The sequence below is a fragment of the Pleurodeles waltl genome, chromosome 7 (assembly GCF_031143425.1).
Source record: "Pleurodeles waltl isolate 20211129_DDA chromosome 7, aPleWal1.hap1.20221129, whole genome shotgun sequence".
Classification (NCBI taxonomy): Eukaryota; Metazoa; Chordata; class Amphibia; order Caudata; family Salamandridae; genus Pleurodeles; species Pleurodeles waltl.
Window position 1 is genome coordinate 978,494,773 of NC_090446.1, and position 26,447 is coordinate 978,521,219.

A 26,447-nucleotide genomic window follows, 5' to 3' on the forward strand; every position below is an offset into this window, starting at 1 on the left:
AGGAAAATGAAATGTGCGCCTCCCATTCGGGGCTCGGATAAGCTCCCAGCTCCTTTGTGTTCCTGTGACTTTATGGGGCCAATAAATGGTTTCATTCTTCGCGTGGGCAGCGCCTAGAGGTGGCTGCTTTCACCGTCTTTGGCTCGACAATTGACAAAAAAGAATGCGCGCTGTTTACGCAGAACCTCACCTCCAAAGACGTGTTAATCATTCGGAGGGGGCGTTACGCAGTCCTGATAAACACATGGCGACGAGGCAAGGACGGCGGATGGAGATTTCTGCTGGCCCCGCATGTTCAGCAAACTCTGGGCGCTTGTTGACTTGCGCAGCGCACCGACGACGAGGCCCAGCTCGGAGGTTTTTGTTAATAAATGTATTGCGAGAGCTACGGTGTGCGTGATGGGTGTCTGCATGACTGTTCCCCTTTGTACAACGAGCACACTTTTTTTTAAAAGGAATCTTTCACCTCCCCTGTCTCCTGACCTCCCCAGCCCCTGCTTCCAGCAGCGTTGTCTTTTCTCCGTTTTGCTTTGCCCTTCAGCCCATGCCCCTTTCCCTTTATTTCTGAGCGAAAGATCAGAGTGGAGAAGAGAGCGCTTTGCCAGGGACGTGGTAAAATATTCATAATTTTGTTTCAATCGATTGTAAACTGTATCCAAGGCGACAGTGCTGCCCCCTCCCCCCACACACACATGGTCCGTATTATCATGTTTTAGAGGAGCTGGGGGAGGGGCTCTCGGGGTGGAGGGCAGGGTCTCCGGGGGCAGGGGTCACTGGGATGCGCATGAAGGGGTTAATGGTGGCCAGCGCGGCCTTGTTTCTTCCTGCTGCCCGGGAAGCGTGAGGGAGAAAAGGGCCGCTAGGCAAGCCCTGTCGCCAGGTATTTGGGGGTTCAAAGTGGGCATAAAGCGAGGGGTGTCCGACTGAGCAGTTTCTGCTGCTGCCCGGGCCCCCGTCGCACTGGGCCAGGGGTGCTCGAGTAGATGGCACAGCTGGCGGCCCACGGTGAACTTTGACTCGCTTCGGCCTTGCATCGGACTGCCCGGCTTCCTGCCATTGTCCTGGCCACACATGCCAGACACTGGTCTGCAGGAAAGGCCTTTCTTTGTCTCACGTGGCCTGCGTTGTTTACCACGGGTGGAGTCACATTGTGTTTGTGTGGGTCTGTGTGTGGGGGAGGGGAGAGGGGCAGCGCAGGGGGCGTCTGTTGAGAAGCTTTGGTAGAGGGGCTTGGGTGAAGAAGTTTCCGCAAACTGTCTTTTCCTCGGTGTAGAGCTCGCCAGGCACTTAGTCATGAAATAAAGCGTCAAAGGCCAGGAGCATTTACAATAATGTTTGCGTTCTGACCCCAAAATGGTGCAAATTGTTGTGTTTTACCCCCGAGACCAGCATGCGTTCCCTGCCTCGGGCAAGATTCCTGCCCGGCGGATCCGGTGCCGGTGTTTGCAGGTTTTTCGTGTACTTCTGGTTTTTGTGCTGATATGTTTTAAATCGTTGGACGCATATCGTGCCTTTCAATCAACATTTACATGCTCACTGGTAGGTTGTGGGAGTGCGAAAATAACACAATCGAGGACAATTTCCATCTCGCATAAACCACTATCAAGGACTTGGCCGCAGATATGCCAAGGCTGCAGGTAGAATACTAAGGAAGCGCAGACTCAAATATGTCAGAAGTGAATCTGGCTGAATTTAGTCATTAAATACAGGTAGATGATTTTGTAGGCCGATATTTCTGGACGCCTCACATTTTGGCTCTCTATATTATAGAGTTTATGTGTTTGCAACGGGTGGTTTTGCAGGCGATTGTTTCAATAATATGCAACCCTATATTTATATCTTGCATCGATATTACGCTGTTTCCATTTTTGGCATTTGCAGAACTTGTCGCGTAAGTAATTCTCGCCTCGTTTGATGAACTGCTTTGATTACTAATAACATTATGTCTGCTATAATAGTATTACAATTAGCGAACAGATGAAACGGGTGGCGTGCAAGCAAATGCGGACTTGGTAAAAAAAAAAAAAAAATACAGTCTGGAAATAGTAGATAAATGCAGCAGTGGAGAGGTGAACCCGGCACCCCAAAATTGTCATTCAGCAGTTTATTACAAGATGAGACAGGGGCGTGCAAAAGAAGCGAGGTCTTTGTCTTAATTTCAGTGCACTACTGTAAGGTGCGGTGTTATTTATTAATGAGCTCACATGAGTGCTGTTGTTATGTTACAACGCTCATTATTGTTTGCGTAAGTATATGTATTGTCACATAAGTCATCCATCTAGCCCCTCACCTTATCCGTGTTTCCACTCACAGCTGATAGTCCCGTGTTCCGCCGCCCCGCTTCTATGCACACATTCTCGCCAGCCCCCCACTGACGAATAAAATAACACGTAGAGGCATGGTGGCTTGGTACATCGGTGTATCTTCGGAAAGAAAGAAGCGTGTGTGCTTGGAGAATTTGTGCCTACTATGTATGGACCATTTGTACGGGTCATCTAGCCTATCGCTTAGAAACGGAATGTCTATGCCGCCTTGAGTTTTTGTGTGGGACTTTACGCCACCCAAGGTTGCCTCAAAGCACCGAGGGGGCTGGAGTCATGAAGGGTGTCGCCTCAGGACAACCTTTGAGGCGATGCATCTAATATCAATAATACTGCTGCTAATAAAGAGTACACGCTGCTGTAGTCACTCCATGAATGCAATGTATTGTTTCTATATGCGGTATTATTGTACCGTTATTATTCCCATAAGTAGAAGAATTCGGCGCGCACAGGCGCGCGCGCGCTCCGTCACGCGGATTGGCGATCGCACTCCCTCACGCGCGCGCTCACTCTCACGCACTCGCGCGCGCGCGCGCATACATTACCTGGAGCCTTGGGGGTTGAGGCAGAAGGCTGCAGCACGGCCTGTGGCAGGTAGTAAGTTCACAACCCCTGTCATGTACAAAAAACGCACATCTCATAACATTTTCTTGCACTGTGAAGCCTGCGCCGTGGCCTTGTGGTTAAACGGTCCCAGAGCTGTTTAAAGCAGTTTAAGTTTAAAAGTCTTGCCTTCCCCTCCCCTCCTCCTCTCCCTCCTTGCCAAATTGTGGTTCCTGGAACAGTTAGCTGAAGTCAGTAGGAATCAATGTTAGTAATTACTGCAGACATGTCTTGGTTACAATAAAAAATCCTCAATCACAATAGGCTTTTTAAGGGGGAATAAAACAACGTTTTCCAACATTCGCTGTTTCTTTGAAATGTCGTTTTCTGTCTCATTAAAAACATGTTTATTCTTAAATAAGTATATTTCTCTAAATGCCCGAACTTTGCCTACTTCTGAGCACTCCCGTCTACACGTTATTGTATATTACTGTGTGAGACTGTATGCCTAGGGAGACAAAGGTCGAACAAACAATACTCGGCGAACGGTGCCTGATGTTTTTCGTGTTGAAGAGTTAGAGTGGAAACTTGAAAATATCATATTTTGCTGGGCGGCCATCATAGAGTCAAGCTGCCCATTCATCTGAGATTGGAACCCCACCCCCACTCGTGTCCTTAAGGCCACTCCACACCATCCCATCACAGACTCTTCTTCCAGTCTTGGAACTTGAACCTACAACCCATTAATGGAAGCAAACCACGACTGCAATCCCCAGAATGCATTGCTCGGTGATATGACAGCCCAGGACTGGTAACACTATTGTGACACGTTATTCTTCTATTCTGTCTGCACTCATCTAGTGCTGTCGTGCAGGAGTGGTGGTACTGTAAACACTTCTAGAGCCAACAGACACAGGACACGTGCCCTAAAAAGCCTCCCTTGGCCAGGTTTGCACTATAGAAATATCCCGGAGAAATAAAGGGGTGAAAACCACCAAGGGGAGGCTCATTTAAGGTATTTCTGTTCAAGGAAATGTGTTCTTTTGGGGTGAGAACGACATCTGGTGTTTTTGAGAGCGGAAGGGTACTGTGGTCATTATCATACATGCATTGACTTTTTTAATGCACTATACAAGCTGAATTGTTTCTTGGCACTTTCATAATAGGTGTTTGTGTTGTTTTATACAATGCTACGTGTTTCATCGGCTGCAAAAGATAAAATGTTAAGTGGACTTGATCCATATTATTATAACACGTACCCTGAACCTTAAATGCAGTAGGCACATTAACTCACTGAGCTATGTTACGAACATAATGAGTCAGGCACAGTATTTTGTGATCTGCTGATGCAGATTTCTAACCCATGTCAGGAAAATGTCAGGAAACAACCCTCTGGCCATTCCAGTGCCGGGGAACGTGGCTGTGAATTGAATCGTGATATCTCCTTTTCATTGCCAGCTATGTGTATGTTCAGGGTTTTTTATATCGAGGTGGGACTGTTTTGTTTTTAAGCTCGCATGTAAAGCAGTACAGACATATAGAGGATCTCATCAGTCATCAAGCAGTTGTGATGTAAGCATCTTTCTGTTTGGTCACCTGATGGCCAGTCTGTGTTGGCTGATGATATTATCAACAGAATATATACATATATTATTAAAGTCCTGTATTGGCTTCTCCGGTTCACTGCAGAGGGCTAGTTATCTCAGCCCTTACTGGATTTATGATAACTCTAGTGTTGTTGTGTACATTTATAATTTAGCAGCAGCGCAGTGGTGGCTGAATTAAGGCAGTAAAGTATATTTCAGAGGTACACTAACCCGTTTATAGTAACAGATAGTGTATTTTGTTGCAGTGGGTGCCATAAATTTGTTCAACCAGTGCAATATTTTCACATCACTCATTCAGAATTTCTCTTTGTTTTCTTCCTGGGTTCAGTCCTCAGACTTCCCTGAATTAGCCATAGCCTCATGTTTCCAACTTTGATTGTTATTGTTTCACAAAAAATGTGTAATATGTCAGATATTGAAGTCCGAAGTGTGTAACTGATCCCCTTTTGTGTCTAGAGGGAATTCTTTCTCTAAGGGGTGGGAATGCACGTTAAAGCGGGAAAACCGTATCTGCGTGTAGAGGGAAATAGAAAATGTTTGAAAATAATCGCGTCATAGATAAAAGTAAAATGAGTGTATGTTTTTAAATATTATCTGATAAGTATTTCAGTGTCCAGAAATGTTAAAATCATAACTGAAAAGGAATAGTACAGGGTGGCATCACACTTTTATTTATGTCTTTTAACAACACTTGGTTTCAAATGACAAAAGTCGATTCAGTGAGTTAATGTGGGCTTTGTGAGCAGCCAATATTAAATATACAGTTCCCCTTTTATGGTATTTTTAAAACATCGATGTCCATATTTAGCAATATTGATTTTTGTTCATTTTGTCATTATGTACCCTAATTATTTAGTGTTCAGTAGAGTAAAATTGTATTTCCCCCGTTTACACTTTTATGTATCACTTGAATATTCCTGCAAATTCTTTGCTGATATCCTTGCGATGCAGGCACAGAACTTCATTCATCCTTAAGAGATTGATAACATTTTTGCAGCTGGGTTTTGTTAATAAAAAACACTTATTAATGAAGGTAATTCGTGTTGTGCTCTGCCCTACTTGACTGCTCTTTTTTTTTTTTATAACAAGGGGCATGAGCAGATGAGATTCTTATATGCACCAGGCATTTAGATTCCTAAATCTTTGCATTTCTCTTATATAATGTGTATAGAACTTAAAACCACATAGGACTGTCTCTTAACAACCAATCTCCTTCCTGAGGCGAACAGAATGTCACTTAAATCTCTACTTCCAGTGGACATATTTGTCAATTAACACACACACACACACTCTTTTTCTCTCCCTCGCTCTCTCTCTCTCTTTCTCTCTCTTTCTCTCCCTCTCAGCATCACGCATGATGCCCTTCCCTCTCATCTGCAAATATATTTTATATCATGGTATTTGGTAAGGCGTGTACTTGTTTTATTAAAAGATATTAAGCAGCAACAGGATACAAGGGGTTACAATTGAGCAGTATGGCAAAATTTCATTGAAGAGAGCTAGATTTATAGGAGACTTGTTTCCGTCTGAAGATTAATGGTTGCTTGCAATTTGTGAGGCCGTAAAAAGTATTTTTCAGACCGTGCATTTATTTAATCCGTGTTCCAAAAGGTCATTCAATAAAGCAAGCACCCTCTCGCACCTCAGGAATTGTTCCTCTGCTCCCGTAGCCCCTCCCCCTGCCCTTCCTCCTATAGTGTCAGAACAACAGCTGCACCTATCCCACCTCTTAAATTAATTTACTTTTTCCTATAATCTGGGGTGGGGGGGGGGGAGGATTCCCGACGCCCAAGCACTTGTGTTTGTGTAATCCTGGTGCATACTAATATGGCCAAGAGATGACAACACGCAGGCCACACAAAGGCCACATAACCCGGCCTTTGCATTTTACCAGTTTGTGTCACAAAGGATGCAGATGCTCTGGGCAGACAGGCCAAGACGCTGTGCTTGTTTGTTTTGTACGTAGCAGGGTTGCCAGCAAGCATTGTCACCACACTGTACTACATGAAAGAGTGCAACTGCAGCATCTAATGGGGTTCGCCCTTCACAAGGCACTCCCTGCGAGTTGAATCGCCTCTAGGCCCTTGCACCATCAGCTCCTCACAAAACTGCTATATGTGTTCTGAGCTTCTCGCACTGGTACCTGTGCCCTGCCCTCAGCGCTCCACACTCTCTCTAGACCTATCAGTGGGCTCCAGGGCACGCCCTACGTGAAGTTGACCTTGTCTCAAGACTTGAAAGAGTTTGAAATTGCCTTTATGTAGCAGGTCATACTCTTGATGAGGTGGCAAGGCACGTTGGATGGCTGGGAGGCACACTACATACAGTTTGGGCCATGAGTGAAGATGATATGAATAGTGACTTGATTCTGTACCCCAGTTGGATACAAAGAAGCCACTTGGGAACCTCCTTTCTTAGAAACATGGGAAAATGTGTTCGCGATGGAAACGTTGTTACAATTATGAACAAAGTAAAAGTTCGTTTTTGTAAGCAGACTTCTACACTACATTCACACTGTTTGATGGTCGGTGTTTTCAGCACCTTTTTTGTTATGGAATGTTTACACTTTGGACAGACTGGTGAAGGTTTTATTGAACTGTGTAAGGTATACCGTGGGCATGAATAATTAGTTTAGTGATTAATTGTTTTTGTTGTAGATATTCCCCCGTAATTTTATGAAGATAGGTTTTAAGCAAAAAAGACCTTTGTGAGATGGAGATTGTCTTGAGGAAGGTGCCTGATGAAATATAGTCTACCAATACAATGCACAAATATTTGAGATAGTTTACTTTTATAGGTCACAAACTGTATATTATAGTTTTTCTAATAGTGCATGCTTACCCACTATAATTCTAGCTAACAACATTTACCTGTGCACGAAACATAAGACTGATAAGACGTTATTTGAATTTGGTGTGAATGTATGGAGTGCAGAATGAAATATAGAGTTTTTAAAAGAAAAATATTTTCAACATGTTAAAGTTTTTTTTTTTATAATTTAGTTTAGACTTTGTTATGATGGATAAATAAACATGCTATCAAATGCCCAGTTGAGCTGATGTTATAAAAGTTCCAACAAATTGTTTCAATACACGTTAAAGCAAATAATTGGTAAACGTGGGTTTGCTGTATTATTTGATAGTGGTTATCTCTGCAGATTGGTAAAGCGGCCATAGTGGTCATTACATTGGTGTATGTTATTATCTTATACATTAGTGTTGATATTGTTATCCTGAATACTTGTGGTTGCCGAAATTTGTCCCTCTATTACAGTGTCTTGTACCTGTTCTTAAAGACCTTTTCTAGAATAAGAGGCGCAAGTAGCATGCTGTGACTTTTAATGATAGAGAGGGCTTGATAGCGACTGGAACAGCCATAGCTATACCTAATGGAAACTGTTAATATCAGTGAGCTTGATTGATTATTTTGCATTATTGGATGCTATTTTTGGTCCACATGTTAGTCAGTGTAGCGGTCAGTCCTCACTCAAATGGACTTTGTTGTTAGTTATTACACTAATGGGCAACATTTCTTACATAAGGATTATTTTAGTTTTTCTTACATCAGGATTATTTTAGTTTTCACATATGTGCACATTTTTGTAGGTTCTTACACTAGCGGGGGCACTGTTGGTTCGCACATTAGTGGATGTAATTGTCAGTTGTCATATTATCATTATTTTATTAATATTAGTATTTATTTATATTAGTAGGCGTTGCATTATTCCAAGTAATAGGCGTAATTGTTTGTCTCTACATCATTAGTTGTCCTTTTGTTCAGTATATCAGTTGGCATCCTTGTTCCGCCCAACATTACAGACTTATCTTTCAGCGATACATTTGCCGGAATCAATGTTACTCCCTCTGTTGATGGGTGTAATTGTTGACTCTTGCTATAGTGAGTTGTAATAATTCTTAGGTTTATGGGCACCATTGTTCGTAAAGCATTTTTTCTTTTTTTAATTTAGTGCTTACGTTAGTCAGTGTAATTGTTTTTTGCATTAGTGGGTGTGGTTATTGAAAACTACATTAGTGAACATCTTTGCTCAATAAACCGATAGGTGTTGTTGGTTGCCTTTAGGTGAACCAATGTGAGTGTTTGTACTCACATCAGTTATTGTCATTGTGGTCAAAGATATGTTGGTATTTTGGTTGTCTTTACATTGGTGGTCTTTTTTCTATCTCCCTGTTTTAGTGAGTGTCTTTGCTGTTCCATACATGCATATTTACATATTTATTTTGGGGATTGTATGTCAGTCTACAAGCGGCTACCAAGTGCAGGGAGATGGTTCTGTAGGGTGCAGGGATGGTCATGTGGATCATAGACACTTGGCAGAAAAGGTCGAAATGGGATTGAGTGCTTAGGCCAGGGGAGCTGGTGGCCACTGTTGGCGCTTGTGGGAGATACGTAGTAGAAAAAGGTCCGCCAGTAGGTTTGACTCTTCGGATCTTTGTTATTCTGCACATCATGAAGCAGGCTTCCTTGGTCTTTTCGTTAATGACCTTTGTTCCCAATTTAGTCCTTACTAAGTGGCCTTTATTGTATGTCACAACACTGGTGGATGGCACTCTCTGCCCACACATTATTGGGTGACTGTGTGGAGCTTTACGTCACTATAATAACAGCATGTCCCTCACTGAGGTACAACGAGAAAGAGCATTTAGTCACTAGTTTGGCCCCTGCAGCAGGGCTGAGGTGCTGTACGAACATGCCACCCATTAGGGTTTGAAAGTTGTAAACTAAATAAGGAGAAACAGAGAGAACGTTCAAAGGAGTGAGTAGAGGGCCCACACCAGTTCTTGTTCGCACTCAGCCCCTCCGACGTCGTCAGAAGCGCGCCAACATGCCAGGGTTTTAGTGTCCGCACATGCATCGGTCATTGCGTGTCCCTACATAAGGGGGCGTCCCGGCGTGTGCTCGTCCAAGAGCTACTCGCCCCCGCGTTATCAGAAGTGTTCTGACAGTCCAGTAGCCTCTACTTTGACACGACAAGTGTTGGGTGACATCAAAGCTGGCTGTGGGACAACCGAAAGCAACTGCTGCCAAGCGCGCGGTCAGAGGGGGCTGCGGTGAGCCTCTCTGGGCTCCGAGCTGCGATGGCTCACACTTACAAAATGATATATCGTTTTTGTGAATGTGGCTGCTGTGTGGGCAGGAGGTCCACAGCACCTGCTGCCCTAAATATTTTAAGTGCAGAGCCGTTACTTTCACAGAACTGCACCGTTCCTCTGGGAAAACAGATGTCAAACCCCTTAAATAAGAACAGATATCCGTAGCACGCCTGTGGGACTGAGGTGCATTGATAGAGCTGGCGCGGGGTCTCATCCTTGGGGTACTAGGGATGTTTCATATCAGATGTGAGGTGCATTGACAGAGCTGTGCATCGATTGGTCTTAGTGGAGGAGCGATGCGTATTTTAGAGGTGTGTGTGCGTGGGTCCCTCAACGGGCCCTGCATGGGGGTGGTGAGGGGCTCAGCTGAATGGTATTGACAGAGCTGCGGGGGGAGATCTCTGCGCTGGACTAACACAGATGCCACATATCTTAACCGAGGTGCACTGTCTGAGCTGACTTTCGGGTGCGGTGGGAGATTGACAGCTGTTTGTGTGTTCCATTGCCGGAGTAGCAGGGGAGTTGCATCTCATACCCGAGGCGCTTTGACAGAGCTGTGTGTGTTCGTCCCAGCAGCACGTGCACAGCAGGGACTCCCCTGGGTATGGGTTGAGGGGCATCGCGAGAGATGCAGTTGTTCAGCGCTGGAGAAGCTGTGTGTTGAATCTCAGAATTGAGGTATTTGGGTAGAGCTGTGTGTTGTTTATCAGGATTGAAGTTTTCATGCAGAGCTGTGTGCTGGGCCTTACACTAGCACAGCAGGCGTGTTCTGGGTTGACGGCATTTGCATAACGTTTGAAGGGTCTCTGCGCAGGAGTAGCTGGGTGTTGCGTGCCTGAACTGAGGTGACTGGTACTAATGAAGTGAAACCTTGCTCGATAATGGTTTAGCGTGTCGGTCCCCTCACTGGAGCAGCAGAGGACTGGTTGATACTCGCTACTAGAGGTGCATTGGTGGAGGAGCTCAACGGCCCCCACGCTGGAGCAGCAGAGTATCGGTTGATACCCGCTGCCAGAGGTGCGTTGGCAGAACAACACGACAGTCCGCACGCTGGAGCAGCGAAGGATGTTCTTCTACGGGTTGGTATCCACTTCTAGAGGTGCATTGGCAGAGCAACGTGTCAGTCCCCACGCTGAAGCAGCAGAGGATTGGTTGAGACACTCTCCTAGAGGTGCACTGGAAGAGCAGTGTATCTGTCCCCACTCTGGAACAGCAGAGGATGTTTTTCTAAGGGTTATTATCCGCTGCCGGAGGTACACTGGCAGAGCAGCGCGTCAGTCCCCACGCAGAAGAACCAGAGGATGTTCTTTTAAGGGTACAAATCCTCTGCTAGAGGTGCATTGGCAGAGGGGTGCGTCAGTCCCCACTGCATCAGCAGAGAATTGGTAGAGACCCGCTTCTAGAGATGCATTGGCGGGGCATCGTACGAGTCCCCTCGCTTGAGCAGCAAAGGATTGTTTATACCCGATCCTAGAGATGCATTCGCGGTGCAGCCAGCCAGTCCCCACGCTGTAGCAGCAGAGGATTGTTCATAACCATACCTAGAGGTGCATTGGCGGGGCAGCATGCAGGCCCCCGCCCTGGAGAAGCAGAGGATTGTTGATTCTCGCTCTTAGAAGTGCATTGGCAGAGCAGCACGTCAGACTGCATCTACTCCTAGAGGTGCATTGGCAGAGGAGCGCGTCAGTCCCCATGTGAAATCATCAGAGGATGTTCCTCTAAGGGTTAATACCCACTGCTAGAGGTGCATCGGCAGAGCATTGTTTGAATCCCTACTCAGGAGCAGCATAGGATGTAGTTCTACAGGTTGATACCCGCTCCTATAGGTGCATTGGCAGAGCAACGCTTCAGTCCCCATGCTGGAGTAGCAGAGGATTGGTTGATTTTGGTTCCTATGGGTGCACTGGCAGAGAAGCGCATCAGTCTCCACGCTGGAATAGCAGAGGAATGGTTGCTATTGGTTCCTAGGGGTGCATTGGCAGACCAGCGCATCAGTCCCCACGCTGGAGTAGCAGAGGATTGGTTGATACCAGCTTTCTGAGGTGCATTGGCGGAGCAGCGCTTCAGTCCCCACACTGGAGCAACAGAGAATTGGTTGATACCCGCTCCTAGGGGTGCATTGGCAGAGCAGCGCGTCAGTCCCCACGCTGGAGTAGCAGAGGATTGGTTGATATTGGTTCCTAGGGGTGCATTGGCAGACCAGCGCATCAGCCCCCACGCTGGAGTAGCAGAGGATTGGTTGATACCAGCTTTTTGAGGTGCATTGGCGGGACATGGTACGAGTCCCCTCGCTTGAGCAGCAAAGGATTGTTGATACCCGCTCCTGGAGGTGCACTGGTGGGGCAGCGTGCCAGTCCCCATGCTGGACCAGCATAGGATTGTTGATACCCTCTCTTAGATGTGCATTGGCAGGGCAGTGTGCCAGTCCCAATGCTGAAGCAGCAGAGGATTGTTGATACCCGCTCCTGGAGGTGCATTGGCAGAGCAGCGTGTCAGTCCCCACATAGAAGCAGCAGAGGATGTTCTTTTAAGGGATGATATCCACTGCTAGAGGTGCATTGGCAGAGCAGCACACAGTCCCCACGCTGGAGCAGCAGAGGATGTTCTTCTACAGGTTGGTATCTGCTCCTAGAGGTGCACTGGCAGAGGAGTGCGTTGGTTTCCAACTGCATCAGCAGAGAATTGGTAGAGACCTGCTCCTAGAGGTGCAATGACGGGCAGCGTGCCAGTCCCCCCGCTGGAGCATCAGAGGATTGTTGATACCCGATCCTAGAGATGCATTCGCGGGGCAGCCAGCCAGTCACCACGCTGTAGCAGCAGAGGATTGTTCATAACCATATCTAGAGGTGCATTGGCGGGGCAGCATGCCCGTCCCCGCCCTGGAGAAGCAGAGGATTGTTGATTCTCGCTCTTAGAAGTGCATTGGCAGAGCAGCACGTCAGTCTGCATCTACTCCTAGAGGTGCATTGGCAGAGGAGCGCGTCAGTCCCCACGTGAAATCATCAGAGGATGTTCCTCTAAGGGTTAATACCCACTGCTAGAGGTGCATTGGCAGAGCATTGTTTGAATCCCTACTCAGGAGCAGCATAGGATGTAGTTCTACAGGTTGATACCTGCTCCTATGGGTGCATTGGCAGAGCAATGCTTCAGTCCCCATGCTGGAGTAGCAGAGGATTGGTTGCTATTGGTTCCTATGGGTGCATTGGCAGACCAGCGCATCAGTTCCCACGCTGGAGTAGCAGAGGATTGGTTGATACCAGCTTTCTGAGGTGCATTGGCGGAGCAGCGCGTCAGTCCCCACGCGGAGTAGCAGAGCATTGGTTGATACCCGCTCCTAGGGGTGCACTGGCAGAGCAGCGTGCACGCGGAAGCAGCAGAGAGTTCTCTGGGTACAGCTTGGGTCCTCTGCTGAAGGTGTGTGAGGAGTTCTGTACTACAGTGCCGATGGACTGCTGATAAGGATTGAGGTACATTGTCAGAGCCTGTGCTTGCCATTCTTACCCTGACAGGACTGTCATAGGAAGTCTGGTGTACAACAAATTCCCTGGACCTCATCTGTAAAGTAACAACAGCCCCATGCTGTTCCCTTCCCAGTCTTCCTCGTCCCTCCTGTTATGTGGTGTGCTTTACATTTTGTTTCTATTGTAAAAGATATCGTAAATATCAGCTAATACAAACATTTCAGATTTGCATCGTATTGCCATTTGTTTAGCTCCTTCCTACCATTGAGGAGTCCCACAGCGCAGTGCGCTGGGTCCTCCTGCAGAGATCTCGTGTAACCCGTAGGGTACAGCTCCAAATATAGTGGTTGGGCTGACTCAGACTGCCATCCTTCGAAGGCTGGGCGGTATTTAACATACACTTCCTACAGAATCCTTAGAGAAGAACAGTCCAATGTACTGCTTCCGTGTCGAGAAAGGCAGCACGGGAAGGCAGCACCAGACCGTCAACAGCAGGCTAAAAATATCCATCTGCAGCGCACATAAACCCGCCAGTCTCAGGACAAAAGGCCCGAGCGCCTCTGGAAGTGGGCAGGAAGTCGGGTGAATTATGTCCAGCGCAGCTGAATGCATGGGATGTTCATCCGCACTTTCTTATGGGAACTTTTTTTTGTTCGAGGTAATAAAAAGGATAATTTATTGGCCACCCAGCCTGGAGGAGCACATGTCGCGCCTCTGGAGTCAATCATCTTCGGACCGGATTTGGATTTTGTTCGGTGTTTGTGGTGTGGAGAAGGATCACTCGATGAAGCAGGGAGGGGGCGCTGAGGGGGCGAGGGTGAAGGAGTTGAGCGGTTCCAAAGAACACGTTGAGTCATTGGGACGAAGATGTAGTCTACCGATTCCTAATCCCAGTTTTTCCTACTGTACTAAATTGTGTGATTCTGGTGAGATCACTGTCTCCCTCGGCACCAGTCCCTTAAACCTTCGTAAATGAGCTGCGGGCTGCAAGCGTCAGCAGTAAGAACAACATCACAAACAATGGTAAAACCAGTTGGTCTGGAATTAGCAAGCTGGTTGGATGGTTAAATGTTGTGATTTTTTATTGTAAGTCTATGGCGCAAAAATACAAGAAAAATAAAAGCAAGCCACCACCAAACGTGGCAGCCATATGCTTCTGATAATAATTTGACATTTAAGAAATTAGCAATTACATACCATTTTAATAGCAGAGGATGGGCGATTTGAAGTAGGCAAGTGTATTTCCCACAAGTACAGAAAACCTATTAGTTTCAACGGACATCACAGAAAAACCTGATCCTTATTGCCACAAACGAAAGATAGTATTGGCTTTGAATTACTGTAACTCGAAGATACAGTTTAAACATACAAGGATGATGTATGTAAAAAAGAAAGAGTGGAAAAAGCATTGGCAAGTTAAATATTTGCCACCAGCCCTGGCACTGAATAGCTCTTCTCTGTAGGTGGACGTGCACCCGGAGCGGCCCCTCCGCAATGGCATGGGAGTGTGGACCACCTGGCCAAGAGCCAGGAGATGAAAAATAAAACGAGTTACACTGTTGTTTTATTTTCTCATCTGCTGACTCAGCCAGCAGGGAGAGGCGGGGCCAAGGGAGGTGGGAGGAGGAGAGAGTGCACCTAAGTTCGCATGTGTGTTTGGCCAGCCGTCTCAGGCCGGCCAAACACACATGCGCACTTAGGTTTCTCCAGCCCGGCTGTGTTGCACAGCTGGGCTGGAGAAATTGCACAGACCCTAGGGCAGTGTCTGATGCCACAGTCCAAGCTGCTCAGACCAATCCTGCCACTGCTTTCATGCTAGGTTCACATTGCTTTCATGCTATGTTCAGCATGAAAGCAGTACCAGGATTGCTGGGGAGTCTGTGCTGGTGTCCAGTGAATGCTGGGACACCACAAGAAGAGGAGCAACGAGCGGGAGGCAGGAGTCAGCAGAAATGGTGGGAAAGGTACATTTTTTTTTTTTTTTAAATTGTTTCCCCAATCCCCGTCAACCCCTCCTTGACATTTTCGGCCGCTGCTGATGTGCACATGATAAGCCAAAATGCAGTCACTCACAGTGAAAGCGAGGCAGTGGCTGAATGCGTCCTAACCCATTGTCCTGTGTTGTGTTGGATGGAACCATAATGTGAATGACAGCTGAACAACCCAATGGATGGGGAGGACTAACCCAGAGCCATATGTACGTATGTATATGTATAGATATACTTATAATAATTAGAACTTTTTTTTTTACCATAGACAGGAGTGTTATTTGTTTTGCCAATAACTTTTGGCACCTCTTGACTAATTTTCACAACATTTTCTAAAATGTATACCTTGGTCACTTTAGCTGCTGTCTTAGAAGTTTTGGGTTGATCAGTCAAGTGGGGGCTGAGAAAATGGGGGGGGTCCAAAAACACTTTTTTCCAATTCTATGTCAATGGGTTTTTTGAAAATTTTGAATACAACTACAGCCGAACCACAGAAAGGAATTACACAAAATTTGGCAGAAAGCTAGATCTTGTTTTCAAAAGCTTGCTTTTTGTGATTTGGTGTAAATCTGTTCAGTAGTTTTGGAGAAATTAGAGTTTAAAAATAAAATATTTATGTACATGGATCCTCCGCGGATCCGAATGTTCCAGTGCAGATATCTGATTGCCTCTCAACACTTCAACCTGGAAGTGTTGGCAGCCATTTTGGGGTTAGGCTTCAACGGACCGCCACCTCCCTGGGGCCAATGTAATATGGTATGCAGAGGGGCCATGAGGGCCCTTGGTAACCCCAGGGCCCACCACCTCCCTGGGGCTTCAAACTAATGTGATGCTTGAAGGGGGTTGCCTGATCCCCCACACCTCCCCAGGGCTTCAAACTAATGTAATGCGAGGGGCACCTGACATCCCCCACCTACAGTCTCGGGACCACCACCTCTGTGTGCCTTTAAACTAATAAAACGTGGGGGCTGCTGGCCCACCACCCCCCCAGCCCTGCAGACTGCGACCTTCCAGGGCTTTAAACTAATGATCTGTGGGTGGGCTGCTCTCTCCCCTCAGCCCCAGGGTCTACCACCTGCCCGGGGATATTTCATATTGGAGTGGGGCTGCGCCCCCCCCCTCAAAGAGTGTTTAATGGCCCTGGGGACTGCCAACCCCCAGAGCTGCCTCCTGCTATGTCCTGGGGTGCCCACCCCTGGGACATAACTGTTTGCTGTGACTTGGCGGGAGCTCACAGTGAGGTTTCATCTGTTTCCCTGCCTGTGGAGATGCAGGCAGGGAAACGGAGGAAACATTGCTCTCACAGGGAGTTGCTTTAGCAGCTCCCGCTCTGTGACAGCAATGCCAGCTCCCACAGGAGGTGGGGGGCCAGCTGGGACTGGGGGACCTTCAGGCTCCCCGTGGTCCCCAACATAGTCACTGGGTGCCCTGGGGTCACATGGCCAGGTCCCAGGGGATGGGTATATTAATGGCTGTGTGGGTATGTTATTTGTTTTCGTGAGTGGTTCTACAGGTGTATGAGGTGGTGTCTGAATGGTTATATGAGTGTGTGAGTGGGTGTTAATAACTGCGTAGGTGTATTAATATCTGACTTAGTAATGTATGGTGAGTGAGTCATTGTATTATTGTTTTGTACATGTGAAATGTGAATCTAACTATAACGTCCCGGTAACCTTTGTTTTCAGTGAATATACATACTCACTAAGAATCCAAAGTTTACAGGGATGTTATAGTTAGGTTCACATTTACACACACAAAACCATAGAAATTCTGACGTTTTAGTTATAGGTGCCGGTGAGAAAGGGCACATATATCTGTATCACCAGCTGAGTATTGAGGGATCAAAACATATTGTTTGTCTCCTTGGCAGGTTGGCCAGTCACTCTATGTGGGTGCCTGACGAGAATCCCGCCTTCTTGTAACAGCCTGCCTGGCAGTATGGATCTTATCCCAACTGCATGGCTCTTGTTTATTGGCTGTGCTTAGATAAAAGAGGACCTTGTCAGATTATACTCTGCTCTATGCAGATTGAGAATTTTACCTGCATCTGACACCTTTTCTGCCCGCACCTTTCATTCTTTTTGTATTTTGCATCACTATATGGCACTTAACTGTTCTTTTTGTATACTTATTGTCAAAGAATTTCTTTTTTTAATCAAGTCACACCATGCACTAGATCTTTGTCTTTATTATCGATGAATTGGAAAGTTGTCAATGTCTGATTTTCTGAGTATTTAACTTTTTGCTAAGCAATGTTCGTCTTTCCTTAATTGTGATAACTGTCATGTTATCCTGTACAACATAAATTGATCATAATGTTTGCACCTGACACTTTTCTGATTTGCACTTACTACTGGTTTCATGGATTTCGTTGTTACGTGATATGCTGTGTATTTGCCTATTCTGCATATATACGGATCAAAATTATTTGTTTCTTTTATATGTATTGGCTATGTAGTGCTCAATAAAACAAAAAAATTATCTAAAGTAACTATAACTTCTGCCCTAAGGTAACCATAACTCGTGTCCCCGCCACGCACAGTTTTCTCATCAATTTTACAGCAAATGTTGCAGACATATTATCAACGATGTCATAGAAGGTGTTATGAGTGTTGTAATATATGGGGTAATTAGTAGTGCATGGCCAGGGCACAAGTTGTAGTTACCTTACGGGACAGTTTATAGTTACTTGAGATAATTATAACTAGAGGATTACTATGGTTTTGCATGCATAAAATGTGAACCTTAGTATAATATTCCTTTAACCTATGTTTTTTAGTGGAAAAAAATATATATATAAACATATATATTTGTTTTTTTTTGTGTGTGAATTTTTAAGGTTTTTACATTCTATTTCTTATCTATACTGTCCCTGTGACTTGCTTTCAGTAAATATCTCTTTTTTTTAAACGGAAAATACTGTTTAATTACCATACATTAATCCACCCTCTGTTGAGCCCAGCTTCTGGCTGTCCATGGCCTGGGGTTGTCCGCAGGACCTGGCCTGCAGCTGGACCTTGCAGCTAACCCACCCCATGCATGCAGCCAACCCCTCCCTGTGGACAGCCTTTGGCTGTGCAAGGGCGGGAGTTAAACACTGGAGCGTGGCCTCTGGCCATGCACTGTGGCCAACGCCCCAAATGCAGCCAGCCCAGGAGGGGGGGGAGGCACACAGCCCTCCTCCTCAGGCTGATATTGGCCCCAGGGACCCCACCCCCTGGGGCCTTCCACCTTTTCTTTAGGGAAGGACGGTACGTTGCTCCCTCCATGTGACGTATTTGGCCCAGGGTACCCATTAACTGGGGCCAATCATTTAAATCATGGTGGAGGGGGGCATGCAATCTCCCTCCCCAGGCCAATTGCTGTCCTAGGGTTCCTGTCTCCCAGGGCCTAGCCCATATTAACAATGGGGAGGGTGGCATGTAGCCTCCTTCCCTGGGTCAATATTGGTCCCAAGGACCCCATCTCCTGGGCCTGGCCACATAATAAAAGGCAGAGAAGAGCACGCAGCCCCCTCCTATGGCTAATGTAGGCCTGTGACCCCCATCCCTAAAGCATGAGTAATTAATAATGGAGGAGAGGGTCACACCCCCCCCTAATCTGGGCCAGTTTTGGCCTAAGTGACTCTATCCCCCTGGGCCCAGCAAATTGAGCAAGCAAGCGCGGGTAACTGCTTGCTTTTAAAAAAAGAAAAGAAAAAAAAAGAAATTCTAGTGGATTTGAGGATCCTCCACGACTTTGCTGGAACATTTAAAAAAAAAAGTTTTTAGCCTCCGGCGGGGTCCCTGTGGGACCCCACCGCCAGGCCTAGGGTGTCCAAGTATTTCAACCCTGGCCCAACCCTTTTCTTTTTTCTTTTTTTGTTGGGACTTTTCTGAGTACGAATCCCATGATGGCTGCCAACGTTCCTGGTTGAAGAGTTGGCAGCCAATCTGATCTCACCATTAGATCTGTCGGATCCACAGACCCATCACATCCTTTGATATCTATACATCTTTTTTCTTTAATAACTCAAACACAGCACCAAATTACAAGAATGTCTCTTTATGAACCAAGAGCTAGCTTTCTGCCAAATTTGGTTTAATCCCGTTCAGCGGTTCGGGCTGAAGTCATTTTCAAAATCCCTATGGGAAATTGCATGGAGAAGACACGTTTTGGGACCTGCTCCCTTTTTTTTTCTCAGCCCCCGCTTGACGAATCAGCCTGAAACTTTTCAGAGAAAGTTTTGTGCAGATTTGTCAAACGGCGGCACAGATATTTGCAAAACAAAAAATTCTCTATCTATAAAAACTAGGTCCTAACTATATTTACTGGCGACCGCCCCTAGGTAAATTATAAATACATAGCTAGAAAGAGGGTGCGAGAAAGAGAGACTTTTTTTGAGCATATAATACACACACATATAAAAATTGTTAGAATTACATGAGATGGGGAGAAGCCAATGCTGTTTCTAGGCCAGACTTAATAATTGAAATTAGAAGGATTACCACAGAGTGGAAGTCCATTCATCTTGCACCCAAGGGCGCCCGAGAAGAGAGAGAACACAGTTCTGGAATCTCATCCTACTGTGATGGATGAGCTTCTGTGGCCTGCATCGTGTTACTGTGCGGAAGAAATATTTGAGCGGTTTTCTTACGGTGCATTCAGTGATGCGACCGTGTCCCAAGAGGGAATAATGCACATAGGTCGCAGTCACTGCGTACAGCTTGTCGCCATCCATAGATCGAGGCTGTCAATGCACACGACCTATGATGCAATTGCAACAAAGCGATAACCAATACTAATGAAGTGAAACCTTTGCCAAGATAATGGTAACATGCAACAAAATAAAGAGGTAACTACCAAAAAATGTGCTGCATTATGCTGTATAACTTGCCTTTCCATGCTGCACAAGTTAGCCAACCCTGCCTCATAATTTGGTCCCCCCAGCAGGATTATTCTAATGGCCCTGTGTTGTGTCATGCAGCATCAAGAAACACGACTTGCAGTAAAATATATCCAAGAAGTTTTATTCTCCACAGTAAAAGTCAGCACCTGTGTCCTCACAACCGTCCGAAGCCACGACCGTCAGCCAACTGTCGTAGCCTTGAGGCGCCGCATGTCACCAGTACACCTGAAAACAAACATTCCACAATTTAGAACCTTGCACATAGTACTTGGTTACATACATATAACACATTTTCCCCCTTTACAACCTTCACACAAGAATACATAACATTAAATCTACTTCAATACAGTTATTTTTTTTATATATATATATATATATATTTCCTTTAATTAAAACATTTCATAATCATTCAAATGTTTAGGTTTATTGATGCACTTTCTAAGTCTCCTTTTCATCTTATTGAGACCGCATTAGTCACCTCCCTATCAACATCCACAGGATCAATTCTGAGATTGTTTCATACATTCCCTGTGCTGTCCCTAACCCCAGCCAATGCATCTTCAACTGTTGCTCCATTCCTTTCTACCAGTGGCAGTGGGGGTGCATCACCATCGCCTTCACCCACATCACTAATTCTCCATTCCTGCCTATCATTCATGTCAAAGTAATCTCCCCCTCAAAGCGAATTCATAGCATTCAGGTATCCACCACACTCATCAAACTCTCCTTGCCCACCAGACCTTTATTCATGCCTCCAGGAAGATGTACTGCGACTTGGGACTTTTGACAATATCTCTCTTGTTCCACCATTTCCCATTCTCCACCTTAACTGCATGTCTGGATACACACCACCTTAGTTTCAAGAACAAAATCTAGAACCCTGACAGCCCTTCCTTTTGGGCTTCTTCACCTTAATTCCATCACCTATACTAAAATGCACCTGACTCACCCTTTTAAGTAAATCATACCACCTTTTGCTGGCAACTTGGGATTCATCAACTCTTGCCTTCATTTGCATTGAATCAGGAATTCTGTCATTCACCTTAGTTTCATGAACTACCATGTCGGAGACAATTCATTTCTTGAATGCCTCCTTCTTGACAACACAAATAGTGATACACCTGTGGTAGCATGTGGCATATTATGATAACATCAAATCCTTTCCACACTGCATCCTGCACTGATCTACCTGAAGTGTTGGGTATCTGAATGGTCTCCTTAAGTATTCTATTGACTCCCTCTACCAAACCATTTCCTTGAGGACTATACAAAGCAGTAGTGAGATGCTTAACACCCAACCCTTCCAAAAATCCTTCCACCATATGTGACACAAATTACACCATTTTCTATAACTACAAACGCTGGTATCCCTTCATTACAAAACAATTCTTTTAAAAATGTCACTACACCATCAGCTTTTGGATCTCTCAAGAACTGATAATGTAGCCATTTAGAATAATAATCTACATCCAGTAGGACAAAACGTTTGCCCTCACAAAAACCCCCAGTGGGTCCTATAAAATCCATTCCAACTTTCTCCCAGGGTCTCTCTGGAAACTGCACTGGGCATTAAGGTACATTGTGAGTGCGTAATCTCTTATCCGCATGAGCACATTCCCTACAGCTGTTCACCATCACCTCAATTTCCGTGTCCATTCCCGGCCACCAATAGTACAACCTGACACTTTTCCTGGTACCAGAGATGCCCTCATGACCATTGTGAGCCAACTTTATCAACCTACCTCTCAAACCCACAGGCGGGATTAAACACTCTCCCTTCATTAACAAACCACCATCAACCCTCAACTCTTCCTTAACTTTAAAATAAGGTTGCAAGGTCATAGATAATGACCCTTCCCTAGGCCATCCACTTGAGATATATTTTGAAAGATCAACCTGACACTTGTCCTTGCTTGCAAATTGCTTCCACCAATGTTGTGAAATAACCGCCTCCAATACACTCATCCCGTTCATTGTACCAATTATTACTTCCTCCTGTTGCATCAAATTTTCACCTTCTCACTGAGCCCCTGGACATCTGAATAAGAAATCTGCCCTGCAATTCTCCTTTCCAGCCACATGTTTCATCACAATGTTGAAATCATACAGTTTAGATAACAATCGTATTAATCTGGGGCTGTTCTTACCAAATGTTTTAAAATTTCACAAACAAACCAAAGGTGTGTGATCCGTAACCAACATGAACCTCCTACCCCATAAATTATTAGCAAAATGCTGAGCACCCCACACACAAGCTAACGCCTCCCTTTCAATTGTACTGTAATTTAGTTCATCCTCTGACAATCACCTGGACGCAAATGCTATCGTGTTCTCCTTACCATCAACTAACTGGCTCAAAACAGCACCTAATCCTACACCACTCGCATCAACCATTACTGTGGGTGTAATATTGTCTTGGTAAGGTTGCAAAGCTGGCACCCCAACAATAAGCGCCTTAAATGTGCAAAAAGTTTCTTCTTGCTCACTTTTCCATACAGATTTCCCCCCTTTTCTCAACAATTTATGCAACAGCTCCATTTGTATTGAAAAATGTTGGGCAAATTTTAAATAATATTCACAAAGACCAATCAATGATCTTAAATCATCTTTGTTACTAGGAGATGCAGATTTCTCAGTTCCCAAAATGAGATTCTTTTGGGGTGAAATACCTGAAACTGAAATTACGTGATCCATATATTCTACTGTGTCTACCATGAACTTACACTTATCCTTTTTTACTGTGATACCGGGATCTCCTAATATTCCTAATACTTTGTCTAACTTCAGCAAATGTTCATCTGCAGAATCAGAACCAATTAGAATGTCATCTTGATAAGCCAACACCCCATCCACATCCCCAAACAGATGATACATGAGTTTCTGGAATACTGACGGCGCTAAAGCTAAACCAAATGGCATGCGTAACAAACAAAATGCTCCATAGGGTGTAACAAACAATGTGAGAGAACGAAACTCCATGCTTAGTTCCACTTGATGATAAGCTGCTTTTAAATCAATGGTAGTGAAAACGTTCATACCTCCCACTTGTGCTAGCATATCTCGGATTCTTGTAAGCGGGAAACAATCCACTTGTATGTTTTATTAAGTGACCTAAAGTCAATACAAAGTCTAAGGTCACCAATTTTTTTTTAAGAGCCACCACAACAGATGAAATCCATTGAGAAGAGTCAGTGGGTTCAATGACACCATCATCGCAGAGACTTTTAAGGTGCTCTTTCAACTTCCTTCCAATGCTTAACGGGATATTTGGAATTTTGTGAACAATAGGAACAGCATCAGGTTTGAGGATGATCTTATGTTCGAAACCTTTCACCACCCCCAATTTGCCTTGAAAAATGGTCTCATGTTTCTTAAGAACCTTTTGTAATGAGTCTGCTTTCACTTCAATATTTACTACCAAAGTAATTGGTTCATCAGTACCAAGTTTGAGTACCATTCCAAACTGACCCTGGTCTCTCCACCCCAGAATATTGTACCCTCTCTTGGCCACATATACTTTTGTATGGATGCATTTGTGCTGAAACTGAATCCTTTCTTCAAAATAACCGATGATATTTATCTCCTGACCCCCAAATGTAACAGTCTTAATATACCTGGTGGACACAATGTGATGCCCTTCCACCTATAACAGAAGTAATTCTCAGAAAATTTCGTAATTGGCGACCTTGAGCCCACTGTGATTCTCATGACATTGTCTTCAATTGTCACTTCACAGACAGGACCTTTTTTACTATGTGACTTACCACCTTCCGCCTCTTGAGGTGATGATAACATGTTAATCAATAATACTCATTTCTTCTCAAGATTCAAATCGTCAGCCTCATTTGCCAAATCAAAGGGATTCACACCCCTTGAATTTTGTGAATCAAGTAACATGACTTTAGCTGTGTTCTTAAAGAGACGTGCAAAATGTCCAATCTTTTGCATTTTACACATGCCTTGCCTAATGCAGGACACTTTTTGGCATGTGCCAGATGTGATTTAGAGCCACACCTAAAACAAGGTGTAACCCCATTACCCATCTTCTGTTAACCTAAATCATTCTTTGAGAATTCATTTTTTAGCGCCCCTACAGGCATTTTTGTTTTACTTAACTCTCTGGAGGCCATAACTGAACATGCAATCCCTTTGCAATCTACAACGTTTCATCTAACGTGGGATTTCTGCAACACAAAATGTTCTCCTGAATTCTGTTTTCAAAGCAATTGACAGCTAACTGGTCTCTTAAATATTGGTCTAAAGGACCTTCAAACTCACATGTGGAAGCCAAGATTCTTAACTCTGCTAGGTAATGGTAATTTTCAATAGTCTCATGTTGAAACTGCTTCCTCGTGAAAAACGTATGCCTCTAAACAATGACACTCAGATGATCTTTGAAATGAATTACAAGCCTTTTTACAGCTTCCGTAAATACCTCCAACTGTGTAGAAGAAGAAGAAGGAGGAGATAACTGTTGATGATCAAAAATCCTTTGACCCTCTGGCCCCAGACAATTATACAAAATTGCTTTGTTTCTTGCAACTGAGAAATTCAAACCATCAATAGCTACTAAAGGTTTTGAACCAGTGCAGCCACTTCAACTTAGGCACACCAGGCTCTGCAAGAAAAGGTAAAGAAAGATTAGCTGTTTGCATGTTTACATATACATTTCCCCCATTATGCTATAAATATAAATTTCCACCACAGTAAAATATTTCAAACGTGATGCGATAAGCATAACAGCGTGACTGTCGCTGTACATCTTGACCACCAATAAATGTTACCAACTGTATACAAGAAGCATAGGAAGCATGCCTATCGCTGAAAATGTATGTCAATATTCACGGCACAGGCAAAAAAGCGTGCTAGTCACTGAAAAACGTAACCACGATTAGATATTACTTACTGTATGAAATAGGCATTGAAAGCGTGCCTATTGATGAAACCGTAACTCAATGTTCACAGCACAGGAAAAAAACATGCCTGTCGCTGTAAAGCTTGACCACAAGTAAATGTAACCAACTGTATGCAATAGGCATAAAAAGAGTGCCTTTCGCTGAAAATATAATTCCTTGTTCGCGGTACCGGCAAAAAGTGTGCCTGTCGCTGTAACTCTTGAAACTTCAGCTTCCAAAATGGCTGACCACGTCGTATGACGTAATTTTTAAAGCGGTGGAGTTTAAAATTTGTGGGCATGCTTCAGATCGCAAGAGCACGATGACAGGACTCTAGTGGTTTATACTTGTCTTGTAGGCATGCGCAGACTACGGTAACACAATGGCACAGAGAATCCCCCTTCACAGCATTGAAAACGGCACTCGCAAGCTTCCACACAACCACAAATCAGCCGGACAAATATCTTTGACAGGTTATGTTTGGTCATGCAGCATAAAGAAACACGATTTGCAGTAAAATATATGCAAGAAGTTTTATTCCCCGCAGTAAAAGTCAGCACTGGTGTCCTCACAACTGTCGGAAGCCACAACTGTCACCAGTACACCTGTAAAGAAACATTCCACAATCTAGAACTTTGCACCTAGTACCTGGTTACATACATATAACGTTCATACTCTTTGGACGCGGTTCTCTATATCTCCCTGCTTGCAGCGGTGGTGTTTAGAGCACGTTGCGTAAAGCGCACGAGGAACAGAACTCAGGCCAGGTTCCAGAGGTGAATCAGTCTGCTTCCGTTGCACCTTGGTCCTCCTCCGGAAGCAGCCTCGAACAGGCTAAAGGCATGAGTGAGGTGGCTCATTCCAGTGTGAGAGTCAGAGGGGCTGGCAACACCCTCAACAGGGTGAGAGGTATTCCGGCCGGGGACTTTCCATTAGAATTAAATGCTTCCAGTCAGACTGACTCACTCGGAACATTTTTGTCTAGGCCTGAAGTAGTGGGCGTCGTTGGGTTAATGAGGCCCGGGCGTCCTGGGCAGAGATGCTCACAGCGCGAGGAAACCAGCACTTCTCCCCAGCGTGCTCAGAGGAGTTGGCACATCCCTAAGAAGCAAAACCGTTATGTTTCAGGGGATGAGTCCTGGACAGGCGTCCACAAGAGGAAAACAAAGGCAAAGTGTGAGACCCCTTTCGAAGCTTGGCAGTGGCTCGGGCGCCTTGGATAACTGCCCGCCCCTAAGTGAATATGTCCGAACATATGGCCCAGAGGAAACAGTAGGGACACGCAAAGCAATCCAAAGCAGAGCTGCTTGGTGGTCCCACGGCTGGAATAGGGGCTAGTTCTAAAGCTGGAATGATGCTCTTTGGTAACCGAGGCTGGAACAGTAGGGACGCAGTGGTTTCTCACCACTGTCTCAGGGAGCATCTGAGGAGAGGGCCCTGGTCCCTGTGCTCAGCTGCACAAAGCCTTGTACTCCTTCCACTCACTATCAGCTCTGAGGGAAGGGGAGGAGGGAGAGCGGGCCGGAGAGATGGAGAAAAGGGAGTGGCTGCGGATAGAAAATGCGTTTGTGAGGGCCATAAACAAACACACACATACTGGCACTCACTCAAAGGAGTTCACTGGCAAACACAT

The 26,447-nt window shown here is 45.2% G+C and overlaps 1 protein-coding gene across 2 annotated transcripts in view; it reads left to right on the top strand.

Moving 5' to 3' along the window:
• Positions 1 to 26,447, top strand: part of BAHCC1 (BAH domain and coiled-coil containing 1) — a 253,804-nt gene that overhangs the window by 12,755 nt on the left and 214,602 nt on the right. The window lies entirely within an intron of this gene.